This window comes from Perognathus longimembris, chromosome 28 (genome assembly GCF_023159225.1).
Source record: "Perognathus longimembris pacificus isolate PPM17 chromosome 28, ASM2315922v1, whole genome shotgun sequence".
Classification (NCBI taxonomy): Eukaryota; Metazoa; Chordata; class Mammalia; order Rodentia; family Heteromyidae; genus Perognathus; species Perognathus longimembris.
Window position 1 is genome coordinate 40,836,431 of NC_063188.1, and position 22,169 is coordinate 40,858,599.

Sequence of the window (22,169 nt, forward strand, 5' to 3'; positions counted from 1 at the left end):
ATCCACTATCCAGTGTTCAAGGTCTCACCAAGGCATTTTTCAGGGCTAGAGGACTTGCTGTGTCCTCATTATTGTTAGAGACCATCTGTGATTATTTAGGCATTAAAAGATCTGCCAAGACCTTTCCTGGGGTTAGAGCGTCATTCTGTGTCTACTGGTGGCAATAGGGGCCTGAAGAGACTCTTCACAGAGTTAGGGCCTTCACTTAGAACAATTCTGGCATTAGAAGCCTTGCCTTTCACTTAGCTCTGGTAGCTGAGTTCCTGAGTAGAACTCTGAAACGGGGGCTTTCTGGCTGTGGGTTTTTTGTTCTGGGTACCACCAGCTGGGGTCATGTGTTTCACTTTGTCCTGAGAGCTGAGCTCTGGGGCGAGACTTTGGTTAGAAACAAGTCCTCCAGTCTCTATCAGTATGAGTTCCTGATGGTACCAGTTCCTGTCCATATTAGTGGTGGGCTAAGCTGGAAGCCTTTGCCAAAATCTTTGTCCCAGATAGGCAGGGCGTTAAATCTTCAGGCATGGAAGACTGGTGTGGCCTCTGAGTGGGAGTCTAAGGCTTTTTTCATTGTCCCAGGCTCACCCATTAAAAATCTCTGACCCAATGGACAGGAGGCTGAATTCTGTATTCCCTGGGGGTGAGACTAATGCCCTATCTGAGTACCAAGCACCAAAGTTTGTCGTTTGTTTCTAACTCACCCTTGCACCAATTCCTGACAGTCTGAAGAAGTTAAATCATCACTGGTGCAAGCAGTCCCTGCATTCTGAGCTCAGAATTTTGTGCCTTGTTTATACTCCTTTCCCCACCTTCCTATGTACCATGCCTGTTTCTGAGTCAGGGGTTATGCTCCACTGTGGCACTTCTCAACAGCTATTTGGAGGTGTTGAACATGTAACTCACCATGTTTTGTATTTGGGGGTTGCCTTGCTTATGAGTACACTGTTGCAATGCAGCTACAGTCTAGCCAGGCAGGATGATCTGAGCAAAAATCTGTGTTGAGTGAAGACAACATTTAAACAACAGGCATTTCTGATCTGGGGTATGCACTGAACTGAGGGCTATTAATCATGGCAGGTTCTCAAAAAAGAGGTCTATATGGTTTTGTTCTGAGTGGGGCTCTTCACAGTGTAGACAGCCATACTAAGCCAAGAACTGGACAGAGTTGTGGCCTGCAACCAGGTGACCTGTGAGGAGACCTGGTTACATGGACTTTTTGGGTTTTGGGTTACTTTTTCTCCTCTTTCTTTGTTATAAGTTTTGATGTTTCTTGATTGGCACTAGGCTCCGACAGCTTGCCTTTCCCTGTCATCCATTCTCGAACTGGCTTTCTAGATTAGAGCTTTATATGCATGATTGAGCAGACTGAGCTCTGCTCATGCCCTATCTCTATTCTTCCATCTTGGATAGTACTGCCCTCAATTTTTTATCATTGTCTACCTGTCTTCTCTTGATAGCACTCCAAGGTATTGAGTATTATCTATCAAAGGTTTCTTTAGTATGAGAGTTGGTGATGTTGGAGAACAGTCCTTTGCCACGTATCAGGGTTGTTTCATCTGGTAGTGCTAATATTCATGTAAAAACTGTTAGTGTCAGTTAGATTAATAGAGAACAAGTCAATATTAGAAAATAATATACATTTTATGCAGAGAATAATGTGATGACCATGTTCTAAATGAGGTCTTGATTAAAGAGTTTGCAAATGAAACTCTTGTTTTATATCCAGTAACACATAGGATTACTTCAAAGTCTACAAAACATCATAGAATATACTGAAATAAAAGATTATAAAAACCTAAAATGTAGTTTCTATCTTTGGTTATAATAATTATTTAGCAAAGTCTCTATCATTATTATAACAATTTTAAAGTATAAAAATACATTTAACATATTATCATCAAATCAAACATTAGATTTTCAGCAATTCCAATATTTTTTCAGTTTATTCTTCTAAATGGAAATATGCTTGCTAGGTTTTTACAGCTTAAATGACTTTTTCATCATCCTTTTAGCTTAGCATTTAGTTTTGCTCCAGGCATATCAATGAAACACTATCTACTGAAATATGAAATTTTGTTTATATGCATTCACAAGAGACTAGTTTGAAACACACTTGATTTGGCACACCATAAAATCAAATTGCTAGCAAAAAGGTTATGATCTTTTGTTTCTTCAAAAGCATAAACTGCTTGTTACTTTTGAATGTAGGCTAATTTTTCATAATGATCAATATAAAATGTTTATTTTAATTCAGATAACAATCTTTCTTAAAATGTAAAACTTACTTTCCAACTCAAGTTCAAGCATACTCTATTTTTGGAATGTTAATATAATCTGCTTAAATTTAGACTTAAGTACAAAAGAAATAGTTGAATTTATTCTCATACTAGAACCATCCAATAAAGTGCATTACAACTCACATTCACAGTGAGACACAGTCATAAAGGGATTGCTAGAAAAAAAACTTAAAAACATAAACAACTGTGCCAGTGACTCATGCATATAATTCTAGCTGTGCAGGTGTCTGAGATCTGAAGATCATAGTTTAAACCAGCACAGGAAGGAAAGTCCACGAGATTCTTATGTCCAACCAACTTCCAAAACACTGGAAGTAGATCTGTGGCTCCAGTGTTAGAGCAACAGCCTTGAGCAAAAAGAGTTAAGGGACAGCCTCCGAGCCTTGACTTCAAGCTCTTGGACGAGTATACACACACATACACACACACACACACACACACACACACACACACATACACACACATTAACATAAGCAGAATAAAGGCTTGAATAGCAATTATTGAGAAAATTGCTTAGCCAAATACTGCCAAGGATATTCTTTATAGAATGTAATTTACTTTTTATCATTTATTCTCATTCATTTCAGACTTATGTAATTTTGTTTTGTTGGTTCTTACCTGAATGATCACAATGGAAGAAAGATAATGGTGGCTAAAATTAAATATGGGTGTGCAATTTCCCAGACATTACTGTAATAATTTTGAAGTACTGAATTGTTTAATCTTTATACCAACCTTGTGAGATAAGATGGAATTAACATCCTAATTTTATAGGTATACAAACAGAGACACAGAAATTAGTCTGTTCCAATTGCTTTGACTTTGAATGCTTCAAATTAGCAAATATATAATTTCTTCTCTTCTGTGGGGTAATTAACTTCTCTGACCAGTGGAAAACTTAGCCTCATCAAAGTTACTCTGATGCCTTATTAGCATACTAATAGGTCCTTGGGAATATATTCCCAGTAAAGAGTTCCTTTGTGTTTAATGGCCAAAGGATGCCACCTTTTGTTATGAGAATCTCCCCTTCTGCCTTACAGAGTCTCCCTGAGGAGACTGGCTTGACCAGCTGCCTTTAGTGATAGATTCTCACTGTGGATAGGAAGTCTCTTCACAAGTCAATGGAGAAGTCAAGATCAAAGTTATTTAGTCTTGAGGAAATAGTAGCTAGGAGATCATTATAGTTCTGTCTTGACTGGTAATAATCCCTTGTTTTGATATCAACAATCTTTGTAGTAACTACTTTTGTATTAGTCTCCTTCCTCCCAGTAGTAACATCCTCCACTTTTGTGTTTGAGATGGATATCATGCTGTACTAATGTTTACCTTTGAAGTTGTGAAATTGATTTCTAACCCTATATAAACCCTGGCCCTCCTGAAATAAAGTGTGCATTGGTCCACTCACCTTGCATCCCCCGTGTCCTGACTACAGTTGCAGTTACCCGGGTCCAACACTCTTCATTTTTTTTTCTTTTTGGAAAAACTTTATGGTATTCACTCATGAAATTTTCTGGGTTTGTTTTATTTAAAAATGTTTAATTGAATGCTTATTTTTGAATGGTTAAAAATGAGGTGGATATAAAAATTAAATGTCAATATATTCATTAACTCAATCACTTTTTGGACTCTGAATCTTATAACACCAGATACTGGCTAATAGAACCTAATATTTTGGTAATTACATTGATCCAACTGGAGAGTTAAGATATATCAACAAGTACATACAGTAACATTTACTGCAAAAGGTATCGTGAGAACTTAAAGAGTGAGATGAACTAAAAGTAGAAAAGAAAAAAAAAGAATAAATTAAAAATAGATATCTGAGATGGGATTGATGGTAGGGGAAAAGAGAAAAAAGAGTTAAAGAGGACTGGAAGGATATTGTACATTGTATACATATTCATATATGTATATGTGTATCTATATATCCATCTATCTACTTCTACACCTGCACCTATATCTAAACTTATATAATACTGAAACTCACCAAACACTTTCCAAGAACAGGGAACAGTAGGGAATGAATGGAAGGTGGGCCATATAGGAATTATCACATGAAATCATGTCCTATCACAAACATATAGTAACTCAAAAATAAAATGAAAATGTAGATGTTATAAAAATTACCTTGTCTTATTTGAATTATTCTAGCAATGTTTTAGACACAGCTATAGGTATATATATTTTTAAACTCCCATGCTATAATTCATTTGTCTCTCTAGTGTTATGCATTCTGTAACAATCAAAAGTGCGTTGCATTGGGCCTTGGACAAACTAACACTTAAACATAAATCTTAGCTTAAATACCACTTTCAGATAGTAATCCCTTGTCACTGTCATTGCAGCTCAAGGAGCCAATATTAGGCTAAAGTCATTATTTGATTACCTATATTACTTTCCTTATAATACTAACACTATCTTGAACTATTTTAGTTATTGGTTTAGTGTCTACTGTTTTCCATTGGGACTTTGAGTTAGGGTTGTGTCTATTTTCTTTTTCTATATACATAAAACTAGGATATGCCTGACTGGTAAATATGTGTAATGTAATATGTAACACATTTTATACACTATAAAGTAGTTCATCTTATATCACTACATGGAATTTCAGTTGAACTCAAATTAATAATGTATCATTCACTTTCTGGTCATTTATTTTAACTCAACTCTTTTTTATATTATGTCCCATCATTTAGTCCTTCTTAATTTTTAATTTTGTTGTCAAGATGATGTACAGAGGGGTTCAATGTCCATACATGAGGTAATGAGTACATTTCTTGTTAAACTGGTTACCTGATCCCTCATTTTTCTTCCACATTCCCACCTCCTAAATCCCTCTCCCCTGAAGTTTTACAGTTATTTTTCAACATACAGTCTTGTAAATATTGCTGTTGCATTAGTTTGCCTTATACCCTTTGTCTCACCATTTTGATGTCCCCCTCCCGTTCCTAATTCAGACAAACATATATACAATACCCAGGGTACCAAAATCAAACACAGTGACAACAGGGGTTAAACCATAGGGAAGATAAGCAAAAGAAAAAAGAAACAATTTCACATAATATATTAAAACTAACAACAACAATTATAAACTGTTCATTTCCATATCTTGGAGTTCATTTTCACTTAGCATCATCTTATGTGATCATGCACAAATAGATACTGAGCTATCGTGTAAACTTGTTCAACCATTATGGAAAGCAGTATGGAAGTTACTCAAAAGGCTAAACATAGAGCTCCACTATTACTCAGAATACCACTTCTGGGCATTTACCCAAAGGATCACAAACAAGACCATATAAAACTACTAGCACAACCATGTTCATTGAAGCATTATTTACCATAGCTAAAATATGAAACCAACCCAGGTGCCCCTCAGTAGATGAATGCATCAAGAAATTGTGGTATATAGACACAGTGGAATTCTATGTTTCTATCAGAAAGAAAGTATTTCCCCAGTCATAAGGAAATGGATAGACTTAGAAAAAAAATCATACTAAGTGAAATGAGCCAGATCCAAAGAAACATAGACTCTATGGTTTCCCTCACTGGTAATATTTACCATATGTCTAGAATAGTCTAAGCAAATGATCACAATAGCTCTTAATACTTACTATAATTTTAGAATGTACTTTTCAAATTTATTGAATTATCATCACAAAATTAAAAATTTGTCCTTTTTAATTGTAAAGTTCAATATACCTCACAAATCATAAATTTGTATAAACTCCAAGCAAATTATTGCCCTTTGTAATCAATTGCACTTATTTACATATAGGTGAGATGTTAATAGATTTTCATCACTGTAGTATAAGTTTTCTCCTACAAATTCAAATATAATGTGGATAATTTTGTCTGACATCTTATTGTAATTATTTCTTGGACTAATATAATTGTACATGTTGGTCAATTTTTATTAATTTTTTAAAATGTATTTTTCATTGTCAGAGTGTTCTACAGAGAGGTTACAGTTTCATATGTAAGTAAGGCAGTGCATATATACCTTATCAAACTTGTTATCTCCTCCTTCATTTTTCCCATTGCCTTCCCCCTCCCCATTTTCCTTCCCTGCCATGAATTGTAAAGTTGGTTTACAGCATATAGTTTTGAAATTCTTGCTGTTGCATTAGTTTGTTTTTTACCGTTGTCTCTCCTTTTTTATATTCTCCGTCTCTTCCCTAGTTCCAATACACATATATATAATATCTAGGGTACCAAAATCATTCACAGTGATATCAGGGGTAAAACCATGGGGAAGAAAGACAAAAGAAAAAGGCATAATTTCACATGACATGTTGAAAATAACAACAATGATAAATTACATGTTTTCATAACTTGGAGCCCATTTTGCTTAGCATCATCTTGTGTGTTCATATGTACATAGCTCTTCTACTAGGATAATCCTAGATGTGTACTAATTATTCCCAGTGAGAGAAACCATATAGTCTATGTTTCCTTGTGTCTGGCTCATTTCACTTAGTATGTTGTTTTTTTTTTCCAAGTTCTTCCACTTCCTTATGAATGGGGCAATGCCATTCTTTCTGATAGAGGCATAGAATTCCATTAAGTATATATACCACATTTTCTTGATCCATTCATCTACTGAGGGGCATCTGGGTTGGTTCCATATTTTAGCGAGGACAAATTGTTCTGTACTTAACATAGTTGTGCTGGTGGCATTAGTATATTCCTTCTTGTAATCTTTTGGGCAGAGTGCATTAGATTCTTAATTTGCTATAATCCTATTTGTCCAATTAGTTTTGCTATCCATATTTTTTAAATCTTACCCAAACAAATCTTTAGATTTACTGATGTTTTCAAATCAATCTTTTATGTATTTTTAAAAATAATTTTAAATCCTAAAGATAAGTCTTTGGTTATTTGTGTTGTTTTTTTGTAGAGGGGCAAGGCAGGGATCAGATTTCAACCTTTTGCCGGTGAATGCAGAGATTTCCTAGCACCATTTATCAGCATATTTTTTATGGCAAAAACATCTATAATCTTTATTTCTAGCTTTGTGAAATGTGCAGCACATATAATAAACACACTGAATAATAATGTCCCAGAGTTCCTTGAACTTATGTGACTTTAACTTAATATTTATTGGCCACCCATTTTCCATCAAATCCCCATTTCTATCCTCAGTTTCTGATAACAAACATCTACTCTCAATTCTCAGACCAACTTTTAAAATTATATACATATGACTGATATAATTTTGTACTTTTCTGTAGTTGACTTATTTCAATTAAGATAATCTTAAAGTATTCCTCTCATAGATGACAAGATTTAATTCTTTTATGGCTCAATAGTATTAATTGTGCATGTGTACTACGTTTCAGTTATTCATTTATTAATCAATTAGCAATTTTTCTCCGTGTCTTCAGTATTGTAAATAGCAATTCAATGAAAATAGAGGTACATAAGTATCTTTAACTTATAATTTAATTTCTATTAGTTACACTTCTGGTATTAGTATGCTGAGTCCTGTGGTATCTCATGTTCAAAGAAAATTCTACACTACTTTGAAAAATGGACAATCTAGTTTACATTCCTATCAAGAGTGCAAGGGGTCCCTGTTTTGCCTTTGTCACTAGCACTTGTAACATTTAGTTTCTTGGGCATTAGCTTTTTAAAAATATTTATTTATTTATTTATTTAATTTATTTATTTTTGCCATTCCTGGGACTTGGACTTAGGGCTTGAGCACCGTCCCTGGTTGCCTTTTGCTCAAGGCTAGCACTCTGCCACTTGAGCCACAGCACCACTTCTGGCCATTTTCTATATATGTGGTGCTTGGGAATCGAACCCAGGACTTCATGTATATGAGGTAAGCACTCTTGCCACTAGGCCATATTCCTAGCCCAACATTAGCTTAAAAAAAAAAAAAAAACTGAAATGATGTATCTTTTTCTTTATGTACAAATTCCTAGTCATAAATGATGCTAACCACTTTTCATAACTATGCTGATCATTCTTGTTTTCTTTTGATAAATATTTATTACAATCTAGTGATCAGTTTTTGTTTTTGTTTTTGTTTTTGTTTTTGTTTTTGGCCAGTCATGGGGCTTGGACTCAGGGCCTGAGCACTGTCCCTGGCTTCTTCTTGCTCAAGGCTAGCGCTCTGCCACTTAAGCCACAGCGCCACTTCTGGCCATTTTCTGTATATGTGGTGCTGGGGAATCGAACCGAGGGCCTCATGTGTACGAGGCAAGCACTCTTGCCACTAGGCCATATCCCCAGCCCCTAGTGATCAGTTTTTAATCAGATTTATTTTTATTTTTTATTTTTACAGGACTGAAGATTGAACTCAGGGCCTTATACTTGCCAGGCAATGCCATTCCACTGAGCTAAAACCCCAACTCTAATCAGGTTAATTTTAAACATTTAGCTTCAGAGTTCTTTGTATACTGTCTTTTTATTTCTTGCAGGAGGAATGCATTACAAATATTTCCTCTCCTTCTGTGGGTTGTCACTGTAGTCTAATGAGTACTTCTTTTATTTTGTAAAATTTCTTTTTGTTTTATATAATTTCCTTATTTTAATTTTTTACCACTTGAAGTGGTAATGTCCAAAAGAATCCTGTCTAATTCAATGTTTTCAAGAATTCACCTAACAACTTTATATGCTACGACACAAAACTTTTTTCTACTAGAAAGTAGCATAATTATTTTTCTTTTGGAAGAATAGTAGCAGGAGGATGAAGAGTACAGTTACATAAGGGTAGATAGTTTAGATTGTGGTGATAATTAATTGAACATACATAAAAAATTACCAAATTGGGCACTCTAAACACATATGGTTTATTAAATGTCAATTATAATTCACCAGAGTTTTGTATAGTTATATAATAAGGCAGATTGTAAATGTACACTTCTGAAAATTCCTTTTTTGTTACAGCTCCATAGAGTTCTCTGTGACTCTACGCTCTTTATGAAACTGAGCATACGTACTCTACTTAAAGCTTTCTAGAGACTTCCGGGAAGACGGCGGAGGAGCAGTAGAGCCCTAGCTGAGCTCCCTCCGACATTGCAGTTTTCTCACCCCATAGAAACTTTTACTCCTAGAAAGACAGCCAGAGTAAGATCTAACAGTACAGGGATTCTGGCCAGGAAGGACAAATCCACTTTGCTCGTGTGAAAACACAGATTTGAGCTCCAAGTGGAGTCCCGCCGCCACGCCAGTGCCGGCGCTGGCACAGCGCCCAGCACAGCAACCTGCACTCCACACAGCTAAAGCACACAGCATAGACCAGGGAGAAATCCTCCAGACGGCGGCTGAGCACGGACAACCTGAAATTGCAGAGAAAGCATGAGTACCCCACGAAAGATATTCTCACTCGCGCCCACAGACCAGCTTCTGCAAGACAGCCCTTCCCCCACCGCCAGAGCAAAGCGCCATCTTTGCCACTGGCATAGGGTCAGACCAGATTGAAACTAAAGCAGGCCTGGGGAAAGCTAGGTCAAAGGAGCCATCTTCGAAAAGGGCAAGAGGGACCGACCTATGAGAGCCAGTTCCACCCAGGAGAACGCCCCCTGCCCTGGCGGGAGGCGTGTCCTGGGCCTCGGCTTAGCCCGAGGTGCCCCGCCCTGCCCACCAGAATTTCTAAATTTAAAGTGAAAGCAGCGAGCAGCTCCCGGCGGCACGGAAACACCAGACAGGGGAACAAACAGTTCCTGTGACAGCTAAACGGTCCTGTCACAGAGGAAGCCCAATTCCCACCCCATAACGGAGCTGCATTCCAGAGCCACCTCCTCCAAGGAGGCCGCCTCCCCCAGGCATGCAACTGTCAGCCGGGTAAAACAGCCCAGAGGCGCCCCACCCTGCTGAGTCCACAGCCAATTCAAAGCCAAGCATCAAAGGCAGCGGCCCCACAACAGACAGAGGAGTCACAGTTCCTGAGACTGCTCACTTCCCCATCTACTGAGGACGCCCAAGGCCTACCTGCAAGCTGTGCGAACCACAGAGACCCAGGGTTGTAACAACAGGGGAGAAGGGTCAGAACAGATCCACCCCTTGCAAACTGAAACCAAGTCAAACCAGCCAATTAGGAAAATAGACTGCAGACCATCACAAAGAAACCAGAGACTGGGGAAAGACTACCCAAACAAGGAGGACTCCATTATTTTTTTCTTTTCTAACATTTTTTAAACTTTTAAAAAAAAATTTCTTTTTAATTTTTTCACTTCTGAAACATCGTTGGTTTTTCTTTGTTTGTTTGTTTGTGTGCAGAGAAAAATTATTAAAAAATTATTTAAAAAATAAAAAGAAAAAAAAAACAGAAAAACGAACAACCAAAAAAAAAAAATGATAAAACAAACAGGTAAAAATGGAAAACAAAAAAAAAATGACATTTCAGAAGTGAAAAAATTTTTTAAAAATTTAAAAAATGTTTGAAAAGAAAAAAAATAGAGTCCTCCTTGTTTGGTTGGTCTTTCCCCAGTCTCTGGTTTCCTTGCCATGGTCTGCTGTCTATTTTCCTGATTGGCTGGTTTGACTTGCTTTCAATTTGCAGGGGGCGGATCTGTTCTGACCCTTCTCCCCTGTTGGTGCAATCCTGGGTCTCTGTGGTTCACACAGCTTGCAGGTAGGTGTTGGGCATCCTCTGTAGATGGGGACGTGAGCAGTCTCTGGAACTTTGGCTCCTCTGTCTGCTGTGGGGCTGTGGCCTTTTAACGCCTGGCTTTGAATAGGCTGTGTACTCAGCAGAGTGGGGCGCTTCTGGCCTGGTTTACCCAGCTGATAGTTGCTTGCCTTGGGGAGGTTCCTCCCTCCTGGGTGGGGAGGCTGCCTTGTGAAGTTGGCTATGGAATTCAGTTGCATTTAGGGCTGGGAATTGGGCTTCCTCTGTGAGAGGACATTGTATCTGTCTTGAGAACTGTTTATTCTTCCTTCTGGTTGTTCCTTACCACTGGTAGCTGCTCAATGCTTTTGCTTTAAATTTAGAAATTCTGGTGGGAAGGGTGGGGCACCTCTGGCTATGCTGCGGCCCAGGATGAGCCTCCTGCCTGGGCAGGGGCCATTCTCCTGGGCGGAGCTGGCTCTCACTGGTCGGTCCCTCTTGCCCTTTTCAAAGATGGCTCCTTTGTCCTCGCTTTCCCCAGGTCCGCTTTTGTTCTAGTCTGGTCTGACCCTATGCCAGTGTCAAAGATTGCGCTTTGTTCTGGTGGTAGGGGAAGGGCTACCTTCCAGAAGCTACTCTGTGGGTGCGAGTGAGAATATGTTTCATAGGGTACTCATGCTTTCTCTGTGATTTCAGCCCTTCCTGTGCTCAGCCACCATCTGGAGGATTTCTCCCTGGTCTATGCTGTGTGCTTTAGCTGCATGGAGTGCTGGTCACTGTGCTGTGCACTGTGCTGGCACTGGAGCAGCAGCGGGATGCTGCTTGGAGCTCAAATCTATATTTTCAGATGAGCAAAGTCGAATTTTCCTTCCTGGATAGAATCCCTGTACTGTTAGAATTTACTCTGGCTGCCTTTCTAGGAGTAAAAGTTTCTATGGGGTGTGAAAACTGCGATGTCGGAGGGAGCTCAGCTAGGGCTCTGCTGCTCCTTTGCTGTCTTCCCAGAAGTTTTTCTGTTGAAAATATTTTTATCATTGAAAAAATTTTGAAACTTTGTAGAAAAAAATCTGTTTGTACTTCTTTTACTTGACTCCCTATTGTTCTCCTTTGATATGTGTGATAAATTTTGCACTAATACTGTGCAGTCCAGATTAAAAACCTATATAAATTTTGAAATCTCACAATATTAAGATATTTTTTCTTTGTGTTGTTCACTATTGTATTTACTTTGATTTTTAATAACCATTTTAGAAAATCTTAACTATAACCACAAAAATTTTACTTGGAATTTGATAGGAATGGGAATAAGTTTGGGAATCATTTACATTTTTCACAATGCTAAATCTCCAAATCATTAACGCAGTTCATCTCTTCAACCACATGAAAATTCTTTGCTATCTTTTACAACCACATAATTATCAGGGAATAAATCTTGTTCACATTTTGCTAACACAACTCCTAGTAATCATTTTATTTTTTCAGCAACTAGAAATAAGACTGCAATTTTAATTCAATTGGCTCCAATGCGTATATTATTAGTATAAAAATATAAAATTCATTAAAAATTATATTTTATTATGTGAATTGTCTGAGGTTACTAGACTTAAGAAATCAAGTTTTTATATTCTTCAGGACATTTTTATGTAGTGAATTATGTCATGTGAAAATAGAGATGGTTTCATTTCATGTTTTCTATTTGTTTGTAAAACCTTTTAGCAATATGTGGACTGGAAATTGAAATCTACCATGCTTACCATGCTATTACAATAACCTTGGGTGAAAACATTCAATCTTTCACAACTAAATATAGCACTAGTTGTATGGATTGTGTGGGGTGTGTGTGTGTGAGAGAGAGAGAGACAGAGAGACAGAGAATGTGTATGCTGCAATTCATCTTCCTAGATAACTACTCATACCCTCCTATCCTTTTCTCTTTGCCTTAGTCCCCTTTCCCTGTCTTATTACTCCCTCTTCTAAATTTAGATAATCATATTATCTTTGAAATTCTATATGTGAGAAAAACATGTGTGCTAGCTTTTTCCTTTGCTTATTTTTCTTAAAATGCTAGCCTCCAGTTATTTTGTTGTAAATCACATGACATCATTCTCTTCTGTGCATGTTTCCATATTTCTTTCCTTCTTTCCTTCTTTCTTTCTTTCCTTCCTTCCTTCCTTCATTCCTTTCGCTCTTTCTCTCTTTTTTCTCTTTCTCTTTCTCTCTTTCTCTCCCTCCCTCTCCCCCTCCCTTCCTTTCTTCCCTCCCTCCCTCTCTCCTTCCTTCCTCCCCTCCTCCCTTCCTTCCTCCCTCCCTCTTTCTTTCTCCCTCTTTCTTTCTTTCCTTCTTTCTCTCTCTCTTTCTTTCTTTCTTCCTTCCTTCCTTCCTTCCTTCCTTCCTTCCTTCCTTCCTTCCTCCCTTCCTCCCTTCCTTTCCTTCCTTCCTTCCTTCCTTCCTTCCTTCCTTCCTTCCTGCCTGCCTTCCTTCCTGCCTTCCTTCCTTCCTGCCTTCCTTCCTTCCTGCCTTCCTTCCTTCCTGCCTTCCTTCCTTGTTTGCTTGCCAGTCATGAGGTGTATATTCAGGGCTTGAGCACTGTCCTTGGCCTCTTTTTTGCTCAAGGCTACCACTCTACTACCTCGTGAGCCACAGTGCCAGTTCTGGCTTTTTTATTTGAGTGGTGCTGAAGAATTGAACCCAGCACTTTGTGCATGCTGGGAAAGCACTCTACTGCTATGCCACATTCCCAGCCATTTCCTATTTTCTTTATCCTGTAGTCTAAGGACTGGCATCTATGCTGACTCCATAACTTGGCTATAGTGTACCTTACCACAATTAACACATATATGCATGTATTTGTTGTGGGTGTTTACTTCATTTTATTTGTTCCATTTGTGCTTCGATTTTTAGTTCTTGTATTTGTATGTTTGTTCATTTATTCTCCTAGATGAATAATTGAAAGTATTTTCCACTTATTCTTGTATAGATAGTTTTGTTTTGTCAGTTGTGATTCTTGAATCTCTAATTCTTTAGTTTGTCTATTCATGTTATATATTGTTTTGTGTACATAAGCTTTTAATTTTAATGTATTCTTAGTCATTATTATTTTCTTTTATTACCTCATCTTTGTCTTTTCCAGGAAAACTCTGCCGTGTTAGTAACTTTAAACTGTGTTCCATCCACATGCTTTACTGTAGTTCACTCAAAGTTTCAGCTGTAACACTAAAGTCTGATCATTGGAAGTTGTAACTTTTGTGTAGTGATAGATGATGATATAATTTTAATTTTCAGCATTCTATGGATGCACAGTTTCCACATGACACTTGAGGAGTCTGCCTTTTCTTCAAAGTTTTTTTTTTAACAATTTAAGTGGGAATTACAGGGCTCTAGATGTAAGGGTTTGTTTCTGATCCTCTATTTGTTGCTATTTTTGTGACAATTTTATTTTGATTTGTTATTCCATCTTTGTATCCTCGTCTATCTTTCTTAATTCTTTAAGATTTTTATTTTTATCCTCATTGAATATTTTAAAGAAGAGTTATTTGAATTCTTTGTCTAGTGGTTCATCCACTTTGATATCTCAGGAGTAAATTTATAGTTAGTAACATTGGAGGAGTCATGTTGCCTTGCTTTAGCACATTTCTTACTTTTCTATGTTGAAATTTCTTAATATTTTTTGTGGTTATGTACTTCAGAAGCAGTCTTCCTTCAACTTTTAAGTAAGGGCCTTCTTTAAGAAGTAGTTTTCTTTTGATGACATGACAAAAGAAAGAGAAGACACAATCCAAAAAAAATTTAAAAATAAGAAAAATAATAAACCACAGAAAAGAACAACAAAGGGAGATAAATGTTCTACTTAAAGATTATTTTTTGAGGTGCAGATGCGAGGATTATGATTCATGACCAGTATTGGCAATAAATTAGCAGCCAGGCATGGTAATCAAGTCCTGAATTTCCAGCCACTTGAGAAGTAAATGTAGAGGTATCACAAAAAAAAAAAAAAAAGGCAACATCGTGTCACAAATTGTGACCAAATTTTCTTGTCAAAATTATAGTACAGTTTTTTATTCCAAGGAAATCAATTGTGGGTGTAAATAAAAGTACACTGAAAAGAACATTTTATATGATGTCTTTGAAGAAAGCATAGACTATATGCAATCAACCATTTTCTTTGTGTTACTTATCTAGCTTCCAGCGCAAAATGTAGACCTCCTAACCTGCTGGAAACATGAGGCCAGATTATAAGACTGCCTGTGTAAACCTTGCATTTATCCCAATTTATACTGATTATTTTTTCTATATCCTTCTAGGACAATATTGATGCTGGTTTCACAGCAAAGATTCATATCTGGATAATTTTGTGATGTTTGCTGTCAGGGAAGAGGCAGGAAAAAGCTATAGAATTGCTATCATATGCTGAAGAGTACAGTTATCAGCACATCCTACTTGTAAGTTACTTTCTGTGACACTGGTCTTCTAAAACTCAGCTCCTGTATATAAAAATTCACAGCTGCTTATTTCATCTTTCCTCACAGTTTTAGTATCTGACTTTCCATTTCCTAAAGGAAGAGTGATCTTCATTCCCTGATGGGTCACAACCTGGAGGGTGACTTACCAATTTTTATTCAAAGATCTTCCTCCATAGCAAAATTAAATCTCAAGGCATATCCATACTGGATCAGTAGGTAACATTTGCTTCAGTCCTCCAGAGGCAGGAAAATATAGGGATTTTGACTCTAAAAGCAGTAATTTCAGACAAGACATTTTCAAAGAGGTTCCACTCTACTACGCTGTCATTAAATACCATGAAGAAAAGAAAATTTTCCCAGATGAATTTCTCCCGTCCCTGTCTGTTTAGATTGCATGTGTGCATGGTTCTTAAACCTGTACTAACTGTTTTTCTGGATCGCTCCATCTTTTTTTAACCTCTATTCTAGCCAAATATATGGCATATGTTTTGTGTTTGAGTACTCCATGAACCCTCTGTGTCTGTTTTTCAATGACTTTGGATTTTTTTTTAATTTTCTATATATTCACAAGTAAATTCAGAACCTTCCCACAGTCAACTACCTCAAAGAATAGCTGGTCATTTTTGTCTATTTTGATTCTGTCTCCTAGGAAAGCTGGTGATTATTTTGTGTTTCTAGTCTGGCATCTTACAATTAATCATATAATTTTTTTATACAAACTATCCTGGTGAAAGCGTACTTCTTTATTCCCAGGTAGATATGTTTTTATAACAAATGGGTATTGAATTTTGTCAAATACTTTCTCACATCTACTTGTAAAATCATATGATTTTTCTTCTTACCCAGTTTATATGGTAGATATCGTGATTAATTTACAAATGATGAGTCAGCTTTGCATACATGATGTGGATGGCATATTATTCATTTATTCACTGATAAAATTGGTTGATTACTATTTTACTTTATTTCCTAAAGTTTCCAAGATATACTAATCTTCAATTTTCTTGTTTTGATTGCCAGCTTTATTTGGTTTTACTGACCTTAAATGTATTGTAGGGTTTCTCTTATTTTTGGCAAACATGTGTAACATTGCATTGGTACTATAGATATTTGGTAAAAACCCTCCAGTGAATTTATCTATTCCTAGAGGTTTTCTTTATGGAATATTTTCACTTACAAATATACTTTCTTGAAAGTTTATAAAACAGTTTTCATGTGAATTAAACTGAGCATTGCTAGTTTGACTTTTAAGAACTTAATCCCAATTCTCTATAGTGTCCACAATATGTACATTGCACTCTTCATGGTATTTCCTAGAATTCTTTCAATGCCTTCAGCATCTGTAGTGATAGCCTTTATTCTATTTTTGATTAGTGACTTCTGTCTTCTTTCTTTTGGTCTTTGTCATGTTAGATGTTTATCCATTCCACTTTGCTTGCTTGCTTTCCTTTCCCTTCTTTTTTTTTTTTATAAAACCAGTAATTTCTATATAATTTCTCTTCTTTTTCTTTATTGAAATATATTTTATTATTACTATAGAGGCAATGTACAGAGGGGTTATAGTTACTTAAGTCAGATAATGAGTCGATTTCTTTTCTTTTTTTTGTCAGTCCTGGGGCATGAACTCAGGGACTGGGCACTGTTCCTGTGCTTCTTTTGTTCAAGGCCTGTGCTCTACCACTTGAGTCACAGCCCCATATCTTTCTTTTTTAGTAATTTATTGGTGATCAGAGTCTCACAGAGTTTTGTGAACCAGGATGGGTTTAAATCACAAATCTCAGATCTCAGTCTGAGATAATTGCTTTCATTTTTATGTTGGTTTGCTGATGAATGTATTTTGTTCCTCCTTTCATCATTGGTATCTTAATGATGCACAAGTACCTAACCTTGGTCTCTTTTCATAAAGAGACCCTGCAACAACAAATGATCACAATAAAATGATAACCTTGAAAAATGTATCCTTCATTGAAAGGTGACCTTTGTTCTTCATTTTGAAGACCCATGATATCCATTCAAGGTAAGAGATTCAAAAAAAGAGTTTATCCTGAGCTATTTCACCCAGTACAAAAACACTGTCAAATCCCCAGTGCAACCACCATTTCATTTTCAAAGAGCTTAGTGATATCTTGTTCTACATAATTTTGCATCCAGTGAGGCTGCAAAATACATGCGTTCCAGTTAAATACACATTAAGTCTTATTCTGCTGTCTGATGGGCAACTGGGTAATATGTTTTTGGCCTTAGGTTAAGGTCTTACTCTCTTCTAATAATGAGAATATTATCTGTAAAATTCTGATTATGCACTAAATTCCTCTAAAGTTTTTCAGCCAAGATTACAGTCAATTTTTAATTAGACCAGTTTAGCATAAGGAAAACAATGCTATCTTAAAACTATCTGTAGTGGCAGGGATTACTAATTCAAATGTTACTAAAGAAATAAAAAAACTTGGATCATTACCTTGGAAACTTTTGTGAGTGTGAATGTATGTGTGGTGGGGGTGGTGGTGTTATTCGTGTGCATGCAAAAAAGTACAAGTCCTCTTTGATCCCAGTAATGCAATCAAAATGGGAGGAAATCAAAGAGCATTCAAAAGAACTGCGTGTTTACTTGTTTTTAATTTTTACGTAATTTTTTTGTGCTAATACAGGGACTTGAAATCTGGGCCTGGTTGCTATCCCTTGGCTTTTTCACTTAAGGCTGGAACTCTACCATTGGAGCTACTACTCTACCTCTGGCTTTTTGATGGCTAATTGGAACTAAGAATATCACGGACTTTTCTGCCCATGCTGGGTTCAAACCACAATCCTCAGATCTCAGTCTCCTGAGTAGCTGGAATTACAGGCATGAGCCACCAGCACTCAGCTTATTTTTAATAATAAAAATTGAAGGCAGGCATCAGTGGCTCATGTCTGTAATCCTAGCTATGCAGAAGGCTAAGATCTGAGGGTCATGGTTCAAAGCTAGCCCAGGCAGGAAAATCTATAAGACCCATATCACCAATTAGCTACTCAAAAAAAGCCAAAAGTAGAGCTATGTTTTGGTGGTAGGGCACCTGTCTTGGGAAAGAAGCTAAGGGACAGCACCCAGACTCTGGGCTCAAACAAACTGCCTGCTAGAAAGACTTCTTGGAAAAGAAAATGTAGAAAGCATTATAAGGATGAGAAATTTGCTCAAGTAGAAATTGTTACCGGGGGAATGGATGCAGTATAGAAACAGAGGCAGAAGAAAGAACTGAAGGCATCAACACATTGACTTTTAAACTGAAGAACATCCTTTATAAAGGAAATCAGTAAATGGACGGGGAAAAAAAACAAGACAAATTCCTGTGGACTTTTGTGTATATGTATAAGATCTTGTATATTCTTTTATATTAGCTCAACAAAGGTAAGAGTTTGTGTTTCAGCCTGTAGTATGTGCCCCAAATTTCAAATTTATGTGCTAAGGAGATAACAATGTACTTTTTGGCTTATGCAAAAGCATAATGTGGATATAGAACAAAGTATTTGCACATAAACTCTTAACACTTGACTTCATATTCTAGAATTTTAAAAGAATGAATTTTTTATAATACATCGGCCAAGGTTACATTTCCTGGTCCCTGTGACATACCTTCAAAAATTAATTATATGCACACTGGGGATCAAATCTAGGACTTCACATGTCCTAGATAAGCATTATACCACTCAAGCCATGTAGCTAGCCATTCTGATTTGTATTTTGTTTTTGAGTTAGAGTATCTCAAAGTTAAAACGGTTTCAGGAAAGTAGATGAAGGTAAAGATATCTAGATTTAAAATATATAGAGATAGGGAAGGATCCCCTTGAGAACACTTTTTATTCCAGGCTGTATATCCACGCGCTTTTCAACACTCACTTTTATCACTCAACATTTATAGACTTCTTATCTACCAACTCCATCAATGAAAACAATCCAAATCTGATTAATCCAATTAAAAGCCTCTTGATTGGAAGCATTTTGCCGGCTTCCTATTCTCCAACCTTATTAACTCCCCAAACATTCAAATTATAACCATGCCTACAATCGTTAAATTTGCAGCCCTATCAGTAACCATGCTAGGATTTATTACTGCAATAGAATTAAACATTATGTCATCGTACCTAAAACTATATCCTAAATCTTATTCATTTAATTTCTCTAACATACTAGGATTCTTCCCAACCATCATTCACCAACTTATCCCTAGTGCAAGTTTCATCTTTAGCCAAAAACTAGCAACATCAACTATAGACTATATGTGAACTGAAAAGACTATTCCTAAAGCATTAGCCTCTATCGGTACAAACGCCTCTAGCTCCACATAGAACCATCAAGGCTTATTAAAAATTTATTTTTTATCATTTATCTTGTCAGTCTCACCCATACTGATCTTTATTAATCAGGCACCACGAGTAATCTCAATAATAAGATATACAGCCATAAATAAAGTTCAACCACCTACTACCATAATTCAATTCCCATAACTGTAAATAGCTGCTGTACCAAGATTCCTCTCGAACTAACAACACATCATCTTCACCAAACGCCAAGATATTATCTAAATTATGCAACTCAACTAAATCTTCCAGTCCCTCAAAATGTAAAGCAGTAATTACTAAGACCACTTCCAGTAAAATTCCTGACAATAATAAAAATCCCAGTCATAGCTGGATCCTCAAGTCTCAGGGTAGTCATCAGTTGCCTTTGCAGTTGTGTAACTGAATACTACTAGTATTCCACCTAAATAAATCAAAAATACTATCATTCCAATATAGGAATTGCCATTTAAAATTATTAAACCACACCCAACAGCCCCACTAATAAGTAAAACAACTCCTGCAAAAATAGTTGAGGGTTTAACAGCCACCCCAATAAAACCTAAAACCATTAAGATTATCATTAGATAAAGCAAGTTTGTCATAATTTTTACATGGACTTAAACCATGACTAATGACATGAAAAATCATTGTTGTCAATTCAATTATAAAAATTCAACATAATGACAATCATATGAAAATCACATCCACTAATTAAAATAGTAAATCACACTTTCATTGACCTACCTACCCCCTCCAATATCTCAGGATGATGGAACTTCGGATCCCTCCTTGGAGTATGCTTAATTACCCAAATTTCTACTGGTTTGTTACTATCAATACATTATACATCAGATACTCTTACAGCATTCTCTTCCGTCTCCCATATTTGCCGAGATGTAAACTATAGTTGGTTAATCCACTATGTACACACCAATGGAGCATCACTATTTTTTATCTGTCTTTATATACACATTGGGCGAGGCGTCTATTACATTTCTTACCTCTACAAAGAAACCTGGAACATTGGAATTATTCTTTTATTTTTAGTTATAGCCACCGCCTTCATAGGATACGTCCTCCCATGAGGACAAATATCATTTTGAGGCGCCACAGTAATTACTAATCTGTTATCTGCCATCCCTTATATCGGCTCAGACTTAGTAGAATGAATCTGAGGTGGGTTTTCAGTTGATAAGGCCACTCTAACTCGCTTCTTCGCATTCCATTTTATTCTACCATTCATTATTGCGACCATAGCCATAGTCCACCTCTTATTTCTTCATGAAACAGGATCCAACAATCTACTAGGCATTCCATCAGACTCAGACAAAATCCCATTCCACCCCTATTACTCGTTCAAAGATCTATTAGGAGGTGCAGCATTGCTAGCCTTCTTCTTTACTATTGTTTTATTCTTCCCCAACGCGCTAGGAGACCCAGATAACTATACCCCAGGCAATCCACTTAATACACCCCCTCATATTAAACCAGAATGATATTTCCTATTTGCCTATGCCATCTTACGCTCTATCCCAAATAAACTAGGCGGAGTAATCGCCCTAGTACGATCAATTTTAGTTCTAGCTATATTTCCACTCCTCCACACATCCAATCAGCGAGGACTAATATTCCGTCCCATTAGCCAAATCCTATTTTGAACCCTAGTCTCAGACTTATTTAATTCAACTTAAATCGGAGGCCAACCAGTAGAACTACCCTTCATCATTATTGGCCAAATCGCATCAATCCTCTACTTTACCATCATCCTCCTACTCTTCCCAATCACCAGATTAAATGAAAACAAAATACTTAAATGAAGATTGCTTTAATAGTATAGATTATATATGTGGGTCTTGTAAACCTAAGACGAAGAGCCTGTCTTCTTAAAGCACTCAGGGAAAGAACATAATCCTACCTCCAGCCCCCAAAGCTGGAATTCTTAGTTAAACTATTCCCTGTAGTTGGGACATTTAACAAATCTGAACTACCATTCCAGGATAAAATTTTGACCTTTAAAAACAAAATTCCTATGCATATTATGATTTATCATTCATTAACCATAAAATGCATACTCCCCATTAAAGCATAACCCCATGCTTATAAAAATGTACTAATTACCCATAAAGAACATTTACATTACATGTATAATCCACATTAAATGCAATACAGTATGCATATTGTACCGTACAAAATATTAATGCTAATCAACAATAATACCTCAATCCACATTAGTCCATTAAGTTTTGTCAGTCCTTGTACACATGGATATCCCCTGCTATTTGTTGTCCCTTAATCTACCATCCTCTGTGAAACCATCAACCCGCTCAGTCGACCTGCCCTTCTCGCTCTGGGCCCATAAAACTATACCTGACATCTGGTTCTTACCTCAGGGCCATATAACTAAGATCGCCCACACGTTCCCCTTAAATAAGACATCTCGATGGATATATGTCTAATCAGCCCATGATCAACATAACTGCACTGTGATACCCCTGGTATTTTTTTATTTTCGGTATGCTGTGACTCAGCTAAGCCGTC

General features: G+C 36.8%; 1 long non-coding RNA gene across 1 annotated transcript; it reads right to left on the reverse strand.

The window, feature by feature from the left end:
• Nucleotides 1–908: 908 nt before the first annotated feature.
• Nucleotides 909–22,119, reverse strand: LOC125343647. The gene is made up of 4 exons (XR_007209360.1): nucleotides 21,994–22,119; nucleotides 20,032–20,037; nucleotides 11,987–11,991; nucleotides 909–920 (listed from the first exon to the last, which is right to left on the reverse strand). It is a non-coding gene; the product is annotated as an uncharacterized LOC125343647 (long non-coding RNA).
• Between the last annotated feature and the right edge of the window lie 50 nt (nucleotides 22,120–22,169).